Source organism: Balearica regulorum, chromosome 2 (genome assembly GCF_011004875.1).
Source record: "Balearica regulorum gibbericeps isolate bBalReg1 chromosome 2, bBalReg1.pri, whole genome shotgun sequence".
NCBI classification, from domain to species: domain Eukaryota; kingdom Metazoa; phylum Chordata; class Aves; order Gruiformes; family Gruidae; genus Balearica; species Balearica regulorum.
Window position 1 is genome coordinate 128449638 of NC_046185.1, and position 13121 is coordinate 128462758.

At 41.1% G+C, this 13121-nt stretch overlaps 1 protein-coding gene and 1 long non-coding RNA gene across 11 annotated transcripts in view; one reads left to right on the forward strand and one right to left on the reverse strand.

The window, feature by feature from the left end:
• SATB1 (SATB homeobox 1) overlaps nucleotides 1–13121 on the forward strand; it is a 93701-nt gene that overhangs the window by 8683 nt on the left and 71897 nt on the right. For 3 of the 7 annotated variants that reach the window (XM_010310556.2, XM_075745854.1, XM_075745856.1), the window contains exon 1: nucleotides 10326–10510. The exons of 2 other annotated variants lie outside the window; for them this stretch is intronic. The gene's annotated coding sequence lies outside the window, so the exon portion shown is untranslated. Of the gene's footprint in view, nucleotides 1–10325; nucleotides 10515–10602; nucleotides 10673–13121 lie in introns of those variants that run through there. 2 more of the 7 variants (XM_075745851.1, XM_075745853.1) reach the window with 2 other exon arrangements.
• Nucleotides 5444–8739, reverse strand: LOC142600541 (uncharacterized). Of its 4 annotated transcripts, none has more exons than XR_012834084.1 (3): nucleotides 8608–8739; nucleotides 7734–7870; nucleotides 5444–6486 (listed from the first exon to the last, which is right to left on the reverse strand). It is a non-coding gene; the product is annotated as an uncharacterized LOC142600541 (long non-coding RNA). The 4 variants fall into 4 exon arrangements; XR_012834085.1 differs by having other exon boundaries at nucleotides 8602–8717; XR_012834086.1 differs by having other exon boundaries at nucleotides 8605–8714.

Sequence of the window (13121 nt, forward strand, 5' to 3'; positions counted from 1 at the left end):
TCTATTATTAACTGACATGTTATTTTTCATTAAAAAATTTTTATTCTGCCCTTACGGTTTCTCAAACACCCTTTACTTTGGTGGTGATTTAACACATAATGTTTAGAAAACTGTGTTAGGCTAGTGAAAAAAAAGAACTTACCAGTCATGGATAATCAATTATGCATGAATTCAGATATAACAGATGGAAACTGGTGAGTTAAAGTTTCTCTTTAGCTTCATGATTTTTTTGTTTTGTTTTTGTGACACCTGTCTCTTATGTATAGATAAACATCTAACATAGCATACTGCTTTTCATGCATCTTTGTGTTTTTTGCTTTTTGGGTTTGGGCTTTTTTTTGTTTCTCTTTGGTTTTGTAGGTGTGGCATAAACTCATTTGCCCCTGTTTCTAACTTAGTATTTTTAATTTGTTTGTCTGCTAGCATTTCTATACTGCCTTCGTTTTCTAGGGCTAAGTTGTCCTGTGATGAAGCCAGCATTTAATCTTCTAATAAATTACACAATGTCATTTAACCTTAAAATTGTGTCAGCACAATTGTAGGAGTTCACTTTTGCCTTCAGCTGCTCATGGCCTATAGTGTTATGACATTAAAGCAACAGGGTAGACTGTGGCTGTGCATATGTATTCATCTATGCATATACGCACATTCTTGTGATTGTGATACTTATATAGGCGTTCCCTCCAAAGGCATTAATTAAATTTCTTTCAGTCATTTGACAATGAAGCAGATTACTGCTTTTTATTAAAAAGTTCAGTATGGACTGGGCATAATGTTTCTTTTGGTCACGGAAAGAATTTCGCAGACCTAAATCAAGCGAAAAAGATAATAACCCTTTGCGGTATGCCCACAGCAACAACCAATGGTATTAAGTAAAAGAAGAGCTAAAGATGTTTTCTCTCTCTTTACACATGCACACACACACACAAAAAAAATATCAGAGCTTTAAGCATGGGCTTGGATGTGAGATCACGGGGGTTTTGTGTAGTTCATTCATGGCAGTGTATTGAGGGATTCTTGTATTTGAAGGTGTCCTGTTTTTCACAGACATGGGTGTAGAGTTGATTTGGACATTACTTTTCTACAACTGCAGTAATTTGGAGCATTTCTTCACCTGGCTCCACCCACCTTTGAAGCGGCACATTTTCAGATGTGGCACAGAGATTTTCCATCTGTATACCTCTAAAGAAAAATGCAGGATATTTCAAAATTTCTCATGAGCATCTTACCATCATTTCTGAAGAAAAGAATACAATACACGAAGGAGTTTGTAGTATAACCTGCCAGAAACAAATTATTTAAAGACATCCTAAGGAAATGAACATGGACACCGTGAAAATAATTATTTCAAATGTTATTTCTTCTATCACAGCTGAAGCTCTGCTAGAAAACTTCATGCGCATGCCTCAGTTTCTTCTTACTCAGCTATTCTTATGTCAATATAAAATACAAACTTTTCCCAAAAATTTTTGTATTAATGCAGGAACTAATTTTACACACTTGTTCAGGCATTTCCTTCTAGTGCTTGCATGAGTACAAATGAACTATTATGAATATTAACTTCATTTTGCCCTAAAAATACTGTATTGTAGTGGGTTCCCAACTGCTGCTCTCCATCTCAGTTTGTTTCCACTGTAGCCACTTAGCAGGAAATCTAGAAATGTAGTTGTTTTAGCAAATTAAATATATTAAATATTTGAATACCTCTTTGTTAGTTTCTCCCCTTTTTTTTGCAGTTTTTCTAAATCAGGACAAGTATTTTGAACATTTACAGGGTACTTGGAATAATATTTTGAAGTGACTTGGTTTTGCCTTATGTTGTTTGCATTTAAACTAAGCATACTCTGACACATCTATAAATGACCTTTATCTTGGGTGACACTGCATATGCTAAGCCTTTTTTATGTTAGGCCTGAATATTAACAGGTACTTTGTTCCTTAAAAGAACTGTAAATATTAAGAGCTAATTGTTCCTGAAAAGAACTGTGAAAAACTCTTTCATTTAGTCTTTGTTATTGTGGAATCATCTGAGTTTGAGATTGGAAGGAGCCCTAGAAGAAAAAGCGAATTCGGCCAAAACCACCGACTTTCAATTTGTTTTACACCAAAACCACACATTTTGCATGCATTTTATGTACAATGAATATTGACTCCTGTCAAGTTTGGCCATAATTAGATGCACAGTTTTACTTAAAAGGTTTTGAACGTTAGAAAAAGTGTAGCAGAACCTGGGCAGAGTTCTGAGTTAACAATGAAACTGGAAACAGGACATTTCATGTGGTTTTGGGTTTCATAATGAAAGTTTGACATAGTTCAAGTCATCAATCAGTTCTAACCATTTCCTTAGACTTAAACTCTTCCATGTTTTCAATTTTTATCAGTAGATTTTATACATACTATCAGGTCAAAGAAAAAGACGATTGCTTGTCCTGTTGATGAAGTATTCCTATGTAACAAGTCACTGCGGTTTGAGCTCGACAGCGTGAGCATCTAAGCTGTAGCTAATAATGCTTGAATAATCCTTCTGTAGTGCTAACCACAATGGTTCAGACTGTTTTCTACCATAATGTGCAGATTTGCTGCTTGGGCTGTGTGAAATTCATCCTCACCCAGAATTGCTGGATTAAACTTCTGTATTCCTAAAAACATCCTTCCCCCCCCCACACTGGGAGAGAAATGCAGGGGTTGGAGGGAGTCAGCAAAGGGAAGAGAAGCAGAATCAGTCAATGTTGCAAAGCACTTCGGAGATAACTTGGTAAAGAGATAACAAGTAAAAGTAACTGAAACTCTACTGGTTTATATGTGCGGGGATCATGGTTTACATACTGATAAATTAATAGAGCTTCTATTCACACACATTCCTAAAATAACTGCTTATCAACCAGCTCTTCTTTCAGGTAACAATTACATGCCTGTGTCATGCCTAGGAGTTACCTAGTGCTGTCATGATCAGAGTTTGAAGAGGAACCACTCTTTTTTCATCTCCCCATGTCCCACATTAAACCATTAAACAACTTCACATTATAGGGCTAAACACTGTATCTCTGGGGAGAAAGCTGTGAAATTAGTGACCTGCTGAACGTACACTTATGACATAGGTAACTTGGCTAATCCTAAGATGCAGCTTTCCTCCTTTCTTCCAGCTGCCTAATTGCATTAAATATTATTATATAAAGTTCTATTGCATTTTTTTTGTTTGTTTGTTCTTTTTCGTGGAAGTAGTTGGCTGTAGCTGCCACATGGAAATTACGAGCATGACTCATCAAGGATCTAGTCTACTGTTACGGATGGAAGAGGATATGGTCCACAAAATGCTTTTTTTTTTTTTTTTTAAAGTCGAATCTTTTTATTCAAAGTAGTTCTGAAATCCATAGTCACACAAATATTGGCTTAGATTAAATAACATACAGTTTGTGGAAGTTGCAATGCTGATACACTTAGAAGCAAGCTCAGCTTGTCTACATAGCAGGTAGAGACTGTGCAACTACGGAGTAAGATTTATGTGATTAATGCCTTAATATTCATTGCTGTGATCTTTTCTGGCAAAGTGGACACTTGTCTATTACAATTTCAACCAGCTAGAGTTTCTCGTGGCAACCAGAGGTGAAAGACTCTCTATTCTCATTAGCGGTCACGTTCACCCTTCACGTCATCGTGCCGAATGGCTTTGTTGGGTTTTACTCCATAATTTTCTTCCAGCATTTTGCCTCTCTGTATCTCATTTGGCACCAAGGGGTGAACTGAAACTACTGTCAGGGCCACATCAGCAAGCGTATGCATTTACTTCAGTTGTACGAGCATCTTAGTCAAAATAGACGTACAGCTGTGAAAGGGACTTACGCAAAATGGTGCGGTAGTTTGCCTAAAAGTAACTTCGTTTATCCGAAACCACATTTTGCATATTCTTATTCAACTCTATTTTTAAAAGAAGATTCCGTGATTGAAATACACTGCAGAAAATGTTTGCAGGAGTAAACGAGCCTCGTCACAGAGGCAATCAATAGGGAGATGTCTGTTTGTATATGATTTTACATATCTGCAAGCTAGCTGAGACATCCAACTACAAAATGCTGCACCATGGGACACTGTGTAGATATCTGATACTTTCCAAGGGATTTGGGGTCCGTAAACTAATGAATGCGCTACATGTAGCCATATATGTAGGTTTTTCACCTCTGACGAATATGGTAAGGATAATTTACTTCACTTAATAAGCAATTAAGTGCAGTTCAATACAGCTGACTATTGTAAGTTAAATATTCATTTTACGTAACTGTTTCAGGACATCGTGTGTGAGAGAACACAAACGAGCAGAAATTGCTCATGCAAAATGTGAGAGGGGACGACAGCTTGTGTGCGATGCCTTTCAGTGCTATGAATTTCATTTCATAGCACTTTTGCTTTTTGACAGGCATCCTATCCAGGCTGGGGCAGGTTGCAGTCAAAAAAATCTAGGTTGGTATGTAACTTTTGAGTTCAGCGTGGGGGATGTCACAGAATGCTGCGATTCACATCGGTGCGCATCAGATTCTTGGGTCGTATGTAAATTGAGATTGCCACAGTCAGGTTGGTTAAAGTGTTTGAGCGGTGTCAGGCAAGTATTGTTGTTCAGGGCAAAACGGCGGGGGAAGTCAGTCCCCTCAACTACTTAAATCAGCGGTGCAAAACTTGTAGGGCCGTGGGACTGCGCCCGCACCGCAGTGGTGCCCGTGCTGAGGCTTGCAGAGATAGCTGTGGGAAAGGACAGCAAGGCGCATCCTTCCTCTTAACCCACACTTGTGTCTAACCCATGCAGCAATTATGCACAAGCCCACCGGGGAGCCATCCGCCTTTTGGCCACAGGTGTTGACCTGCAGAAAGCCACGGATTGGTGTTTTCATTGCCTTGCTGTCCAGCAGTTACTGTTAGCCGCAGACGTGCATGCATCACCCACTGCAGCGGGGAAGACGCATTCAATTCCCCGCAGAAGTGAGTTTCTCGGCAGTCCCGCTGCCGTTGCACAACTCTGCATCACCTCCAGCACGGGCTGGTGCTTACGAGTTACCCGAATGGCCGCAGAGTTGTCAGAAGTACGTATGTATAAAACCCAATCAGCCTGATCTCCCCAAAGAAATCTGATAAAAGAGAATACACAGCCATGCTGGTTTTGCTCTGCTGCCAGGTCATTTCTGTTTGCGTTGCACAAGAGCCAAGCCTCAAGATTTGGGCCCGTATTTCCTAATTTATTTTGAACAAGAAAAGATTGGAATAGAGACCTTAGGAGGCACCGAGGCAGCATGCCACACTGGAGAATTTGTTTTGTTTTGCAGCTACTGAGACTGCTGCTCGAGAGTTAATTCACTGTGGGGTTGAAAAAACACAGTCCAACTTTTTAAGTATTTGTCTTATTTCAACACAACCTAGTGCAAAATGCATTTATATATCATAAACACAGTGCAACAACTTTATTAAGGATTAATAAGCTTTATTGAGCCTATATTTGTCTGCTGTGTGTTGACTAGAAGCTATGAAAAATGTGATGTTACTATTGCCGCATGTTTAAATGATTGCCTGCATATGTATCCATGACAATATCTATTCATCTTCTGTTCTTTATATGTTTTTATTATAAATATCTTTATTCCAGTGGAACATTTTAATATCAAAGTTGACACGGTGAAGTGCAAATTGGAATAGGTCAAATGAAAATCAGATATCTGTATCTCAAATTTATTCCAAGTAGTTTGGTATTGATAAGAGAAATCTGATTGTTGTCTATATGTCAAGTCGTAGCAGCCTTCAGTAATTTGTGCTTTCTAGTCAAAGCAAGGGTTCCACGCACAGCCTTCCAAGTCTGTAGTAAATACTTTACCAGGCATAAGTGATGTACGGGAATTAGATTAATCCATGTTGTAGGGAGTTTATAAGGTTTAGTACATATATGCAGTTTCAAGAAGAGAGTTATTTTCCATAATCATTTATCTCAAGCATAGGAAACATATGCATGATTATATAATTAACAGAATATTTGTTTGTCAGTGTTTGGTTAGTGTGCATAATAATATCATTATTAGGCCTTCTGTGCTCCTGTATTATCAGATTGTTATCTCCCTGCTCCTTTAATTCACTGTCTCTGCTTTTTAGATTAATCACTTTGTTTTAATCCGAACATTTTAAGGTTTTTTTGACCACAAAGGGAATGGTTTGTGAACACCAAAGCAAAAGTTATTTTAGAACAGATTTTAATTTTTTTGTTGTTGTTGTTACTGTCATATCTGGTAATCATTTTATAAGGTGGTGGTTTAGTCCCAAATCTTGTTCCAAATCATATTTTTAAATATCTGCTCTATTCTAATTAGCTCTGCATCTCTCAAATTACCTTCAGTGTCCTTTTCCTCCATCATACCACAGGCAGCATAGTGCCAGCTGAAACTCCCTCATCCTTCATGATCTTCTTCCTTAGCGGTCAGTCTTGCTCAATGCTAAAGTTTACTGTATCAGGCTTTCCTGAAAGGGATAAAAAATGATACAATGTTGATATTTTCTGTTGTGCCTGCGAAGTTTGAATTAAACTAGTTAACACTGTTTTTCCTCCAAGTATTCAAACGTTTTGGGAAATGATAATTTTTTTTCTTTTTCTTTTTTTTTTTTTTTTAGAGGGACTGAATAATACTCTATCTTGTTGGAAAAAGACCGGTTTCTAAATAAACAACCCGCTAGACAGTTATCCCTTGATCATATGTTATGGAAGATGTCATCTACATTTTCCCTTGTTTTTCTTTGTGAAACATGTTTCTTGGTTGTTTGGGTTTTTTTTTTCCCCCCTTTCAGCACTCTTGGTAACAATCTTAGTAACCTATTTCAGGACATGCAACATAGGTACAACTTTTCATGTTTCCTATACGCCACCTCCACTTGCTTCGCTTTGAGTAACAGCATTATGTAACAGTGCATTCATTTTCAAGCATTGCACTTCTTTGCTTCCGAGATTATAATTTATTTTGTGCATTGCAGAATACGATAAATATTTCATGTATTTTACCCTGTTACCATTTTCTTTTTCCTGCATGCCCTGTATGCTGCTTGTGTTTATTTCAGTAAACGTCAACTTGCTTCTTTCCCTAGTCTCCATGCATTCCTCTTCTTTTATAGTAACGTATGTGTAGTGATAATTTTGCTTTTCCTAGATTTATTGATTCGCCTTTTCTCTGTTCAGAGGCTGTGCTATTCTGTGTATTACAGAACTGGTATTAGCCTCCCCACTTGCCTGCTTTTGCTGCTGCCTCAAGTTTGTATGTGCAGTTCGGTATGGAGGTTTTTGGTTTGTTTTGTTTTTGTTTTTTTTTTAAAGTTACTACCCTATACCTTTTGGCTATAGATCTGCCTGTGCAATAATTCACGTTTTCTTTAGCTGATGATGCAACTTTCCTTTTAGACACAGTATATTCAAACACTATGCATTTTATCAATAAAGGAGTTTAAATTTTCTCTTATCTCATAGCTTGTACAAACTTGTTGCTTTCAAGTTTGTCTAGTTGGGTTACTTTTTTTCCGAGTGCATGATGGGAAAAAGTTATGTCTGTCTCGCAGTTATTTATTTTGTCAATACGTTACCACCGTTTAGTTTTCACCTTTTACGGGTGGCTTTCGGTCCTGGTCTGCAGACATGATACAGGGACAGTTTTGTAACATCCCGCATCGTGGTGGGGCCGTAGTTTTTCGCCGTTATGAGCGCGGAGTGATTTATTAATTACCTAGGGTACGTTGTTGGATGATTTGGCTGGCCACGGCGCCCACCGCCTCGCCCGTGTCGCGCGGATGATGCCCTCGACTGAACAGGGACTGCGTCACGCAACCTTTGCCGCCTCCGAGAAACGCGCGCGGTGCTTTTCTCTCACCTCTGTTGATACCAAGTGGGATAAAGAGGAAAAAAACTTCTTTCTCCCCACGCGGCCTGCTGGCCCCCCGGGGACTGCCGCGCCCCACCTGCCGCCCCCCCCTCCCCCGGGCGCGGACACCCCGCTCCGCACCGCACCGCTCCGCACCGCGCTGCTGCCGCCGCCGCCCCCGCTGTGCACCTGCCCGCCGCGGCCCGGCCCGCTCAGCCTCCGCGCGGAGGGGCGGGCGCTGCGCTGGCGCGGCGCGCTCGGCAGCGCCGGCATGATATTGTTCAGCCTTCACCCCCGCCCCTCCTCCTCTTCCTCCTCTTCCTCCTGGTCCCCCTCTTCCCCCCCCCCCCCCCGCTCCCGCCGGCTCAGCCCCCCCCCTCCCCCCCGCCGCAGGCCCCCATCTGCCATGTGCGTGCGTACGCGCTAGGGGCGCGCGGCCGGCGCTGGCTGCGCGGGGCGGCGCGGCGGGCATTGTGCGCGGCGCAGGCAGGGCCGCCTCACCCGCACCCAGCTGGCTGCAAATTCGTGCGCGCCCGGAAGCCGCACGCCCTCTTCCCCCGGCCCCCCCCCCGCTCACCTACCGCCGGCGGCCGCCCCCCCACCCCCACCCTCCGGCCCGGCGCCCCCTCCCCGCTCCTCACTGCGGTCCCCCTTTGCCACCTCTCTTCACTCCCCCCCCCACCCCCAACCTCCGTCGGCCTCGCCTCCCCTCCCCCACGCCTCTCTCCTTCACCACCACCTCCTCCTCATCCTCATCCTCCTCCTCCTCCTCCTCCTCCTCTGCCACTTTCTCTCTCTCTCTCCCAGGACGCGTCGGATGATCCGGGGCCGCCGGGGAAGGGCTCCGGGCAGCAGCAGGGAGGCTACGTCCTCCTCCCGTCTCGGGCTGTAAAAAAAAAAAAAAAAAAAAAAAAAAAAAAAAAAAGGCAAGCCGGTGGCCTCGGTGTTATTTTGTATTAAAATGAGGAGGAGGAAGAAGAAGCAGCGGCAGCGGCAGCAGCGGCAGCGAGCGGTAGCGGAGAGGAGGCTCTGAGCAGGGGACGGCGGCGGCAGCAGCAGCAGGAGGAGGAGTAGTGATGAGTCAACTAATAATTTAATGGGGACAGAAACAGAGAGAGAGGGAGAGAGGGGGGGGGGGGGGGAGAGAGAGCAGAGCAAGGCAGCTCCGTCCGGGGACACACACACACACATACACACACACACAGAGACATATATCCATGTAACATCCAGCAACAACCACCAAACCGGCCTAAATAACAACCCTACCCAGCCAGCCAGGGGAAACGAGAATTAAAAAAAAAAAAAAAAAAAAAAAAAAAGACCAAAAAACAAAGCCTACCATTATTATTCTTTTTTCAATTATTGTTTTTTGCTGGCTTGGTTTTTGTTGTTGTTGGCTTTTTGCAACCTTTCTATTTTATATTTTTTACCCCTTCTTGCGAGTAACTCTTCTCGGAGTTCCCAGATTTTCTTTTTTTTTTTTTTCTCTTTCCAGAAACAGAACCAATTTTTTGCTGTTTTTTTCTTATCTCTCTCTTTTTTTTTTTTTTTTTTAATAGAGAGGGTTGGGGATTTTTTTAATTATAATTTCACTCGGAGGGAGTGAAACCTCGTCACTTTTTGTAGTGGTGGTGGTGTGCCTTGTTGTGTGTGTTTCCTTCCTCCCCTCTGTTCTTTTTCTCTCTCCCCTCCTCTCGCTCCCTCTGCCCCCTCACTCGCACAACAGCCCCCGGTAAATGAGAGGAGACAGGTCCTCTCTGCCTTTTTTTTTTTTTTTTTTTTTTCCCCTCCTCGGACCGCAAAGGCGAGATTAAAAGTGGCATTTTAGTGCCTTTTCCTGCAATTTTCTCTACACTTTTTTTTTTCTTCTTCTTCTTTTTTTTTTTTTTTATCTCCAGTAGCGATCTCTGGGGCTGAGGTTTCCGCAGAAAGTTTGGGGGCTGTTACGGTGTGTATTTTTGCGGAGGGGGAGGGGAGCGGGCTCCTTCTGTGTGTGCTGCTCCTCTGGGTGCCTATTGGAGAATAATAGTGTAAGTGACAACCTAGAAGTAGACTTTCTGCTCTTCACACTGGATAGAAAAGCTGCTTTTTTTTTTCCCTTTGCTTTTTTTTTTTTTTTCTTTTTAAATAACCCCCTTTCTCACTTGCTGGTGTACGCATTGGTTTTATTTTTGAAAGGATAGCTAGACTTAAGTCACCCACCACCTCAATTTAACCCTGCTACTTCATTTTTTTTATTATTCTTATTAATTCCTCGTTTTGAGCGTTACACTTGTCTGATCAATTTGATCTTCAGCTCCTTCTTCATTTGCTAAACCTCGAAAACTGGCTCTCTCAAAAGATATTTAATCTCTATTTTTTGTCTATTGCCATTTTTGCTCATGGCTACTCTGTTTCTCGCTATCTATTTTTGCCCCTCCCCGCATAGAGGAAAATAGCAACAAGAAAAAAAAAAAAGACAAAATAAGAGAATATTAGGGGAAGTAGTCCTCAGGTCTGCTGCACACCCCCCCTCTCCCCCCCCTCCAAAAAAGGGGGGACCTAGAAAACATCAGTCTTGAACTTCTTCCTCTTCAAGAGCTCGGGCTGCAAAGGAAACCTCCTTTGTTTTTGTTATTTATATGCTGTCAAGTTTTGAAGTGGTGAGTTTCGGGTCGGTTTTGCTAATTTCACTCAGAAAACTGCAGTGTTTCTGTTTCTAGATAAGTACTTTGCTTCTTTGTCTCTTTAAAAGGTCACAGGGAAAGCTTGGCCTGGATTGCGAGAGCCATATGGAACGGATAAGTGCGGAGCCTCTCTCAAATGTGATTATGGTTTTTATGGGGGAGGGAGGGAAGAGGAGGGGAAAGGCATGGGGAGGGGGCTGATTCAGGAGGAGAGAAAGAAATAATATAATACCGGCGGCGTTACATCGCGACAAAAGGAGATACCGCACCGACTCTCATTCAGAAATTGCGCGGTGTGCCCGTACGTGTACGCTGTCTCTGGGAAACTGTGCCTTGAAATTGTGCTCTTCTCTCAATGCCTGTGATGAAAACTTGTAGTTGTGAAAAGATGCCTAAATGCGAAACCCGGGGAAACTCTTGGCCTGGAACCGGCGGAGATGATAGTTCTTCCCTGCAACCCTCTCCCTGGGCAGGCCACGCTGGTTGTTGCTCATCACTATTCCAAACTGAGGTTTCAGTGAACTTTAGCCTTGGGCATGGAGTTTAAATGAGTAAATTAGGTGTTTTATGTGCATGTAATTTTGCTTTGTAACATAAAGCTTTTTACAAGATGACTAAGCGGTGAAAGGATGCCGATGGGTGGGTATTCTCAGGCCAAGCGAAAATGACCCATTTGGTGTTTTGGTTGTAGTCAGTGTATTAACTAAACTGCGATCTATCACTTTTATTCACTGTACATGATGTAGTGCGATTCTGACTCATGATGACTAGATACTTTTTGTAGCAAAGAACCTCGGTGCCTTAGAGTACTTCTGAAGTTGCCAAAAGTGACAAGGATTTTCTTGTTTGAGGCTTTTTTGTTTGCTTGCTTTACTCTACCCCCCCCCTTTTTTTTTTCCTTTTTTTTTTTTTTTCTTATTTTCTTAATCCCCTTATTCTTGAGAGAGACCAGTCTCAGAAAAGCAGCCCTATAGTACGTTAGCATCGTCAGAAACATCGGAAGATGTTAACGGTTTGAGTCTGTAATTCTTTGCTTAGGCTGCAGTTAACGCAGTAAAAAAAAAAAAAAAATCTTTTTGAAAAGTGGCTAAAATAGGCACTTTACTGTTAATGAGACACACGACCTAAACCAGATGGGATCAAGATGAATGGTAAACCTTAGCCTGTCACCTTACAGCATAAGGAAAAATAACGATTTTCTGAACTTCTGCTATTCAGTGGCATTCTTGAGGTTGCTTGTAAACGTTCAGATTAATATATTACCTCTTTCTTCACCGTATCGGGGAAAAGCAGCATGGTGTTGAAACAAGAAAAAAACAGTTTGCAGAATTGTCATTGGCATATGTACCAACGACATAGAAGTATATAAAAAAAATCCCCCAAGATGTTTAGGCTTTAATAGCTTTGCTATGAAATGTGCAGAAAATGTATTGAATTACTAGGCAACTGAAAGAAAGTAGCAATTATCAGATTCACACCAGTCTTTCTAAATATGACTTCCCCAGTATTAGTATTTGTACTTGCTAATGTAAATACTAGTTCATAAATTAATGTCTAGTCACCTGTCCTTAGTGATTACATTATATACATAACATAATTGTCAGTGTAGTCACACCTTTCGCAGTCAGAGAAAGGTAGGATAAAATACCTAACAATCACAACAGTGTCGATGAATGAAATCATACCCAGAAAGATGTCTCTGTTCTCAGCAACTGATTTATTTTTTTATATGTATATAGTTGGCAAAACAGATTCTGATGAGTGACAAAATTCCTCAAAACTTACTCCGTTATGTTCTAGGCTTCGGAGATTTTTAGTGATTTAACTGGAATTGTTATTCATGGATGGAGGTTTCAAAAGTTTATAAAAAGGGAAATAGAAGCATGCTAACGTAGACCTTTTCTTAATTTGCCATTGAAATTACTTCTGTTTTTTGGTTTCAAATAGCTGTGCCAGCAAGTTACTTAGCATCACTCTAGGTTGGTTGCTTTTTTTTTTTTTTTTTAATATTTAAGGGCTTCAAAAGTACTGTAGAAATTGTGGGGGTTTTTCCCAGCATTATGTTTTGTGAGATGCTACATTCTCTTCTCAGTTATTTTTCTTAATTCAATAAACTACTCCATTTAACACTTAAAGCTTAACATCTGAAAAATTTCATATGCATATTTAGAACTTTGCAAAAGTTGATAAACTCTTTGTATAATATTGTTCAGGAAACTCAAATGCAACCATCTCCCGCCACTGCTTTCCAAAGTTAAATGTTAAATTCTCTTCCAACTTTTATTTTTAAGGTGGGGAGGAGTTGTAAATGGACAATATTCTACATCTCTAATAAATCTGTTGCTCCCTCAACTAAAGTTTTAACAATCTCTCTATTGTTGTTCATCCATTTTTTTTAATCAAGTAGATCGAGAAATGTTTCACTAGAATCTTTTTCTTCTCTGTCATTCTCTTTCTCTCTTAGCACGATAAAAACACCCGGGATTAATAACAGACCTTTCTGTGAGGTTTGTAACAATAGCTGTGTTGCAGCACATACCTTGACAATCATCATCATTTATATGAGTCTTAGTGTCTCTCAGATTTC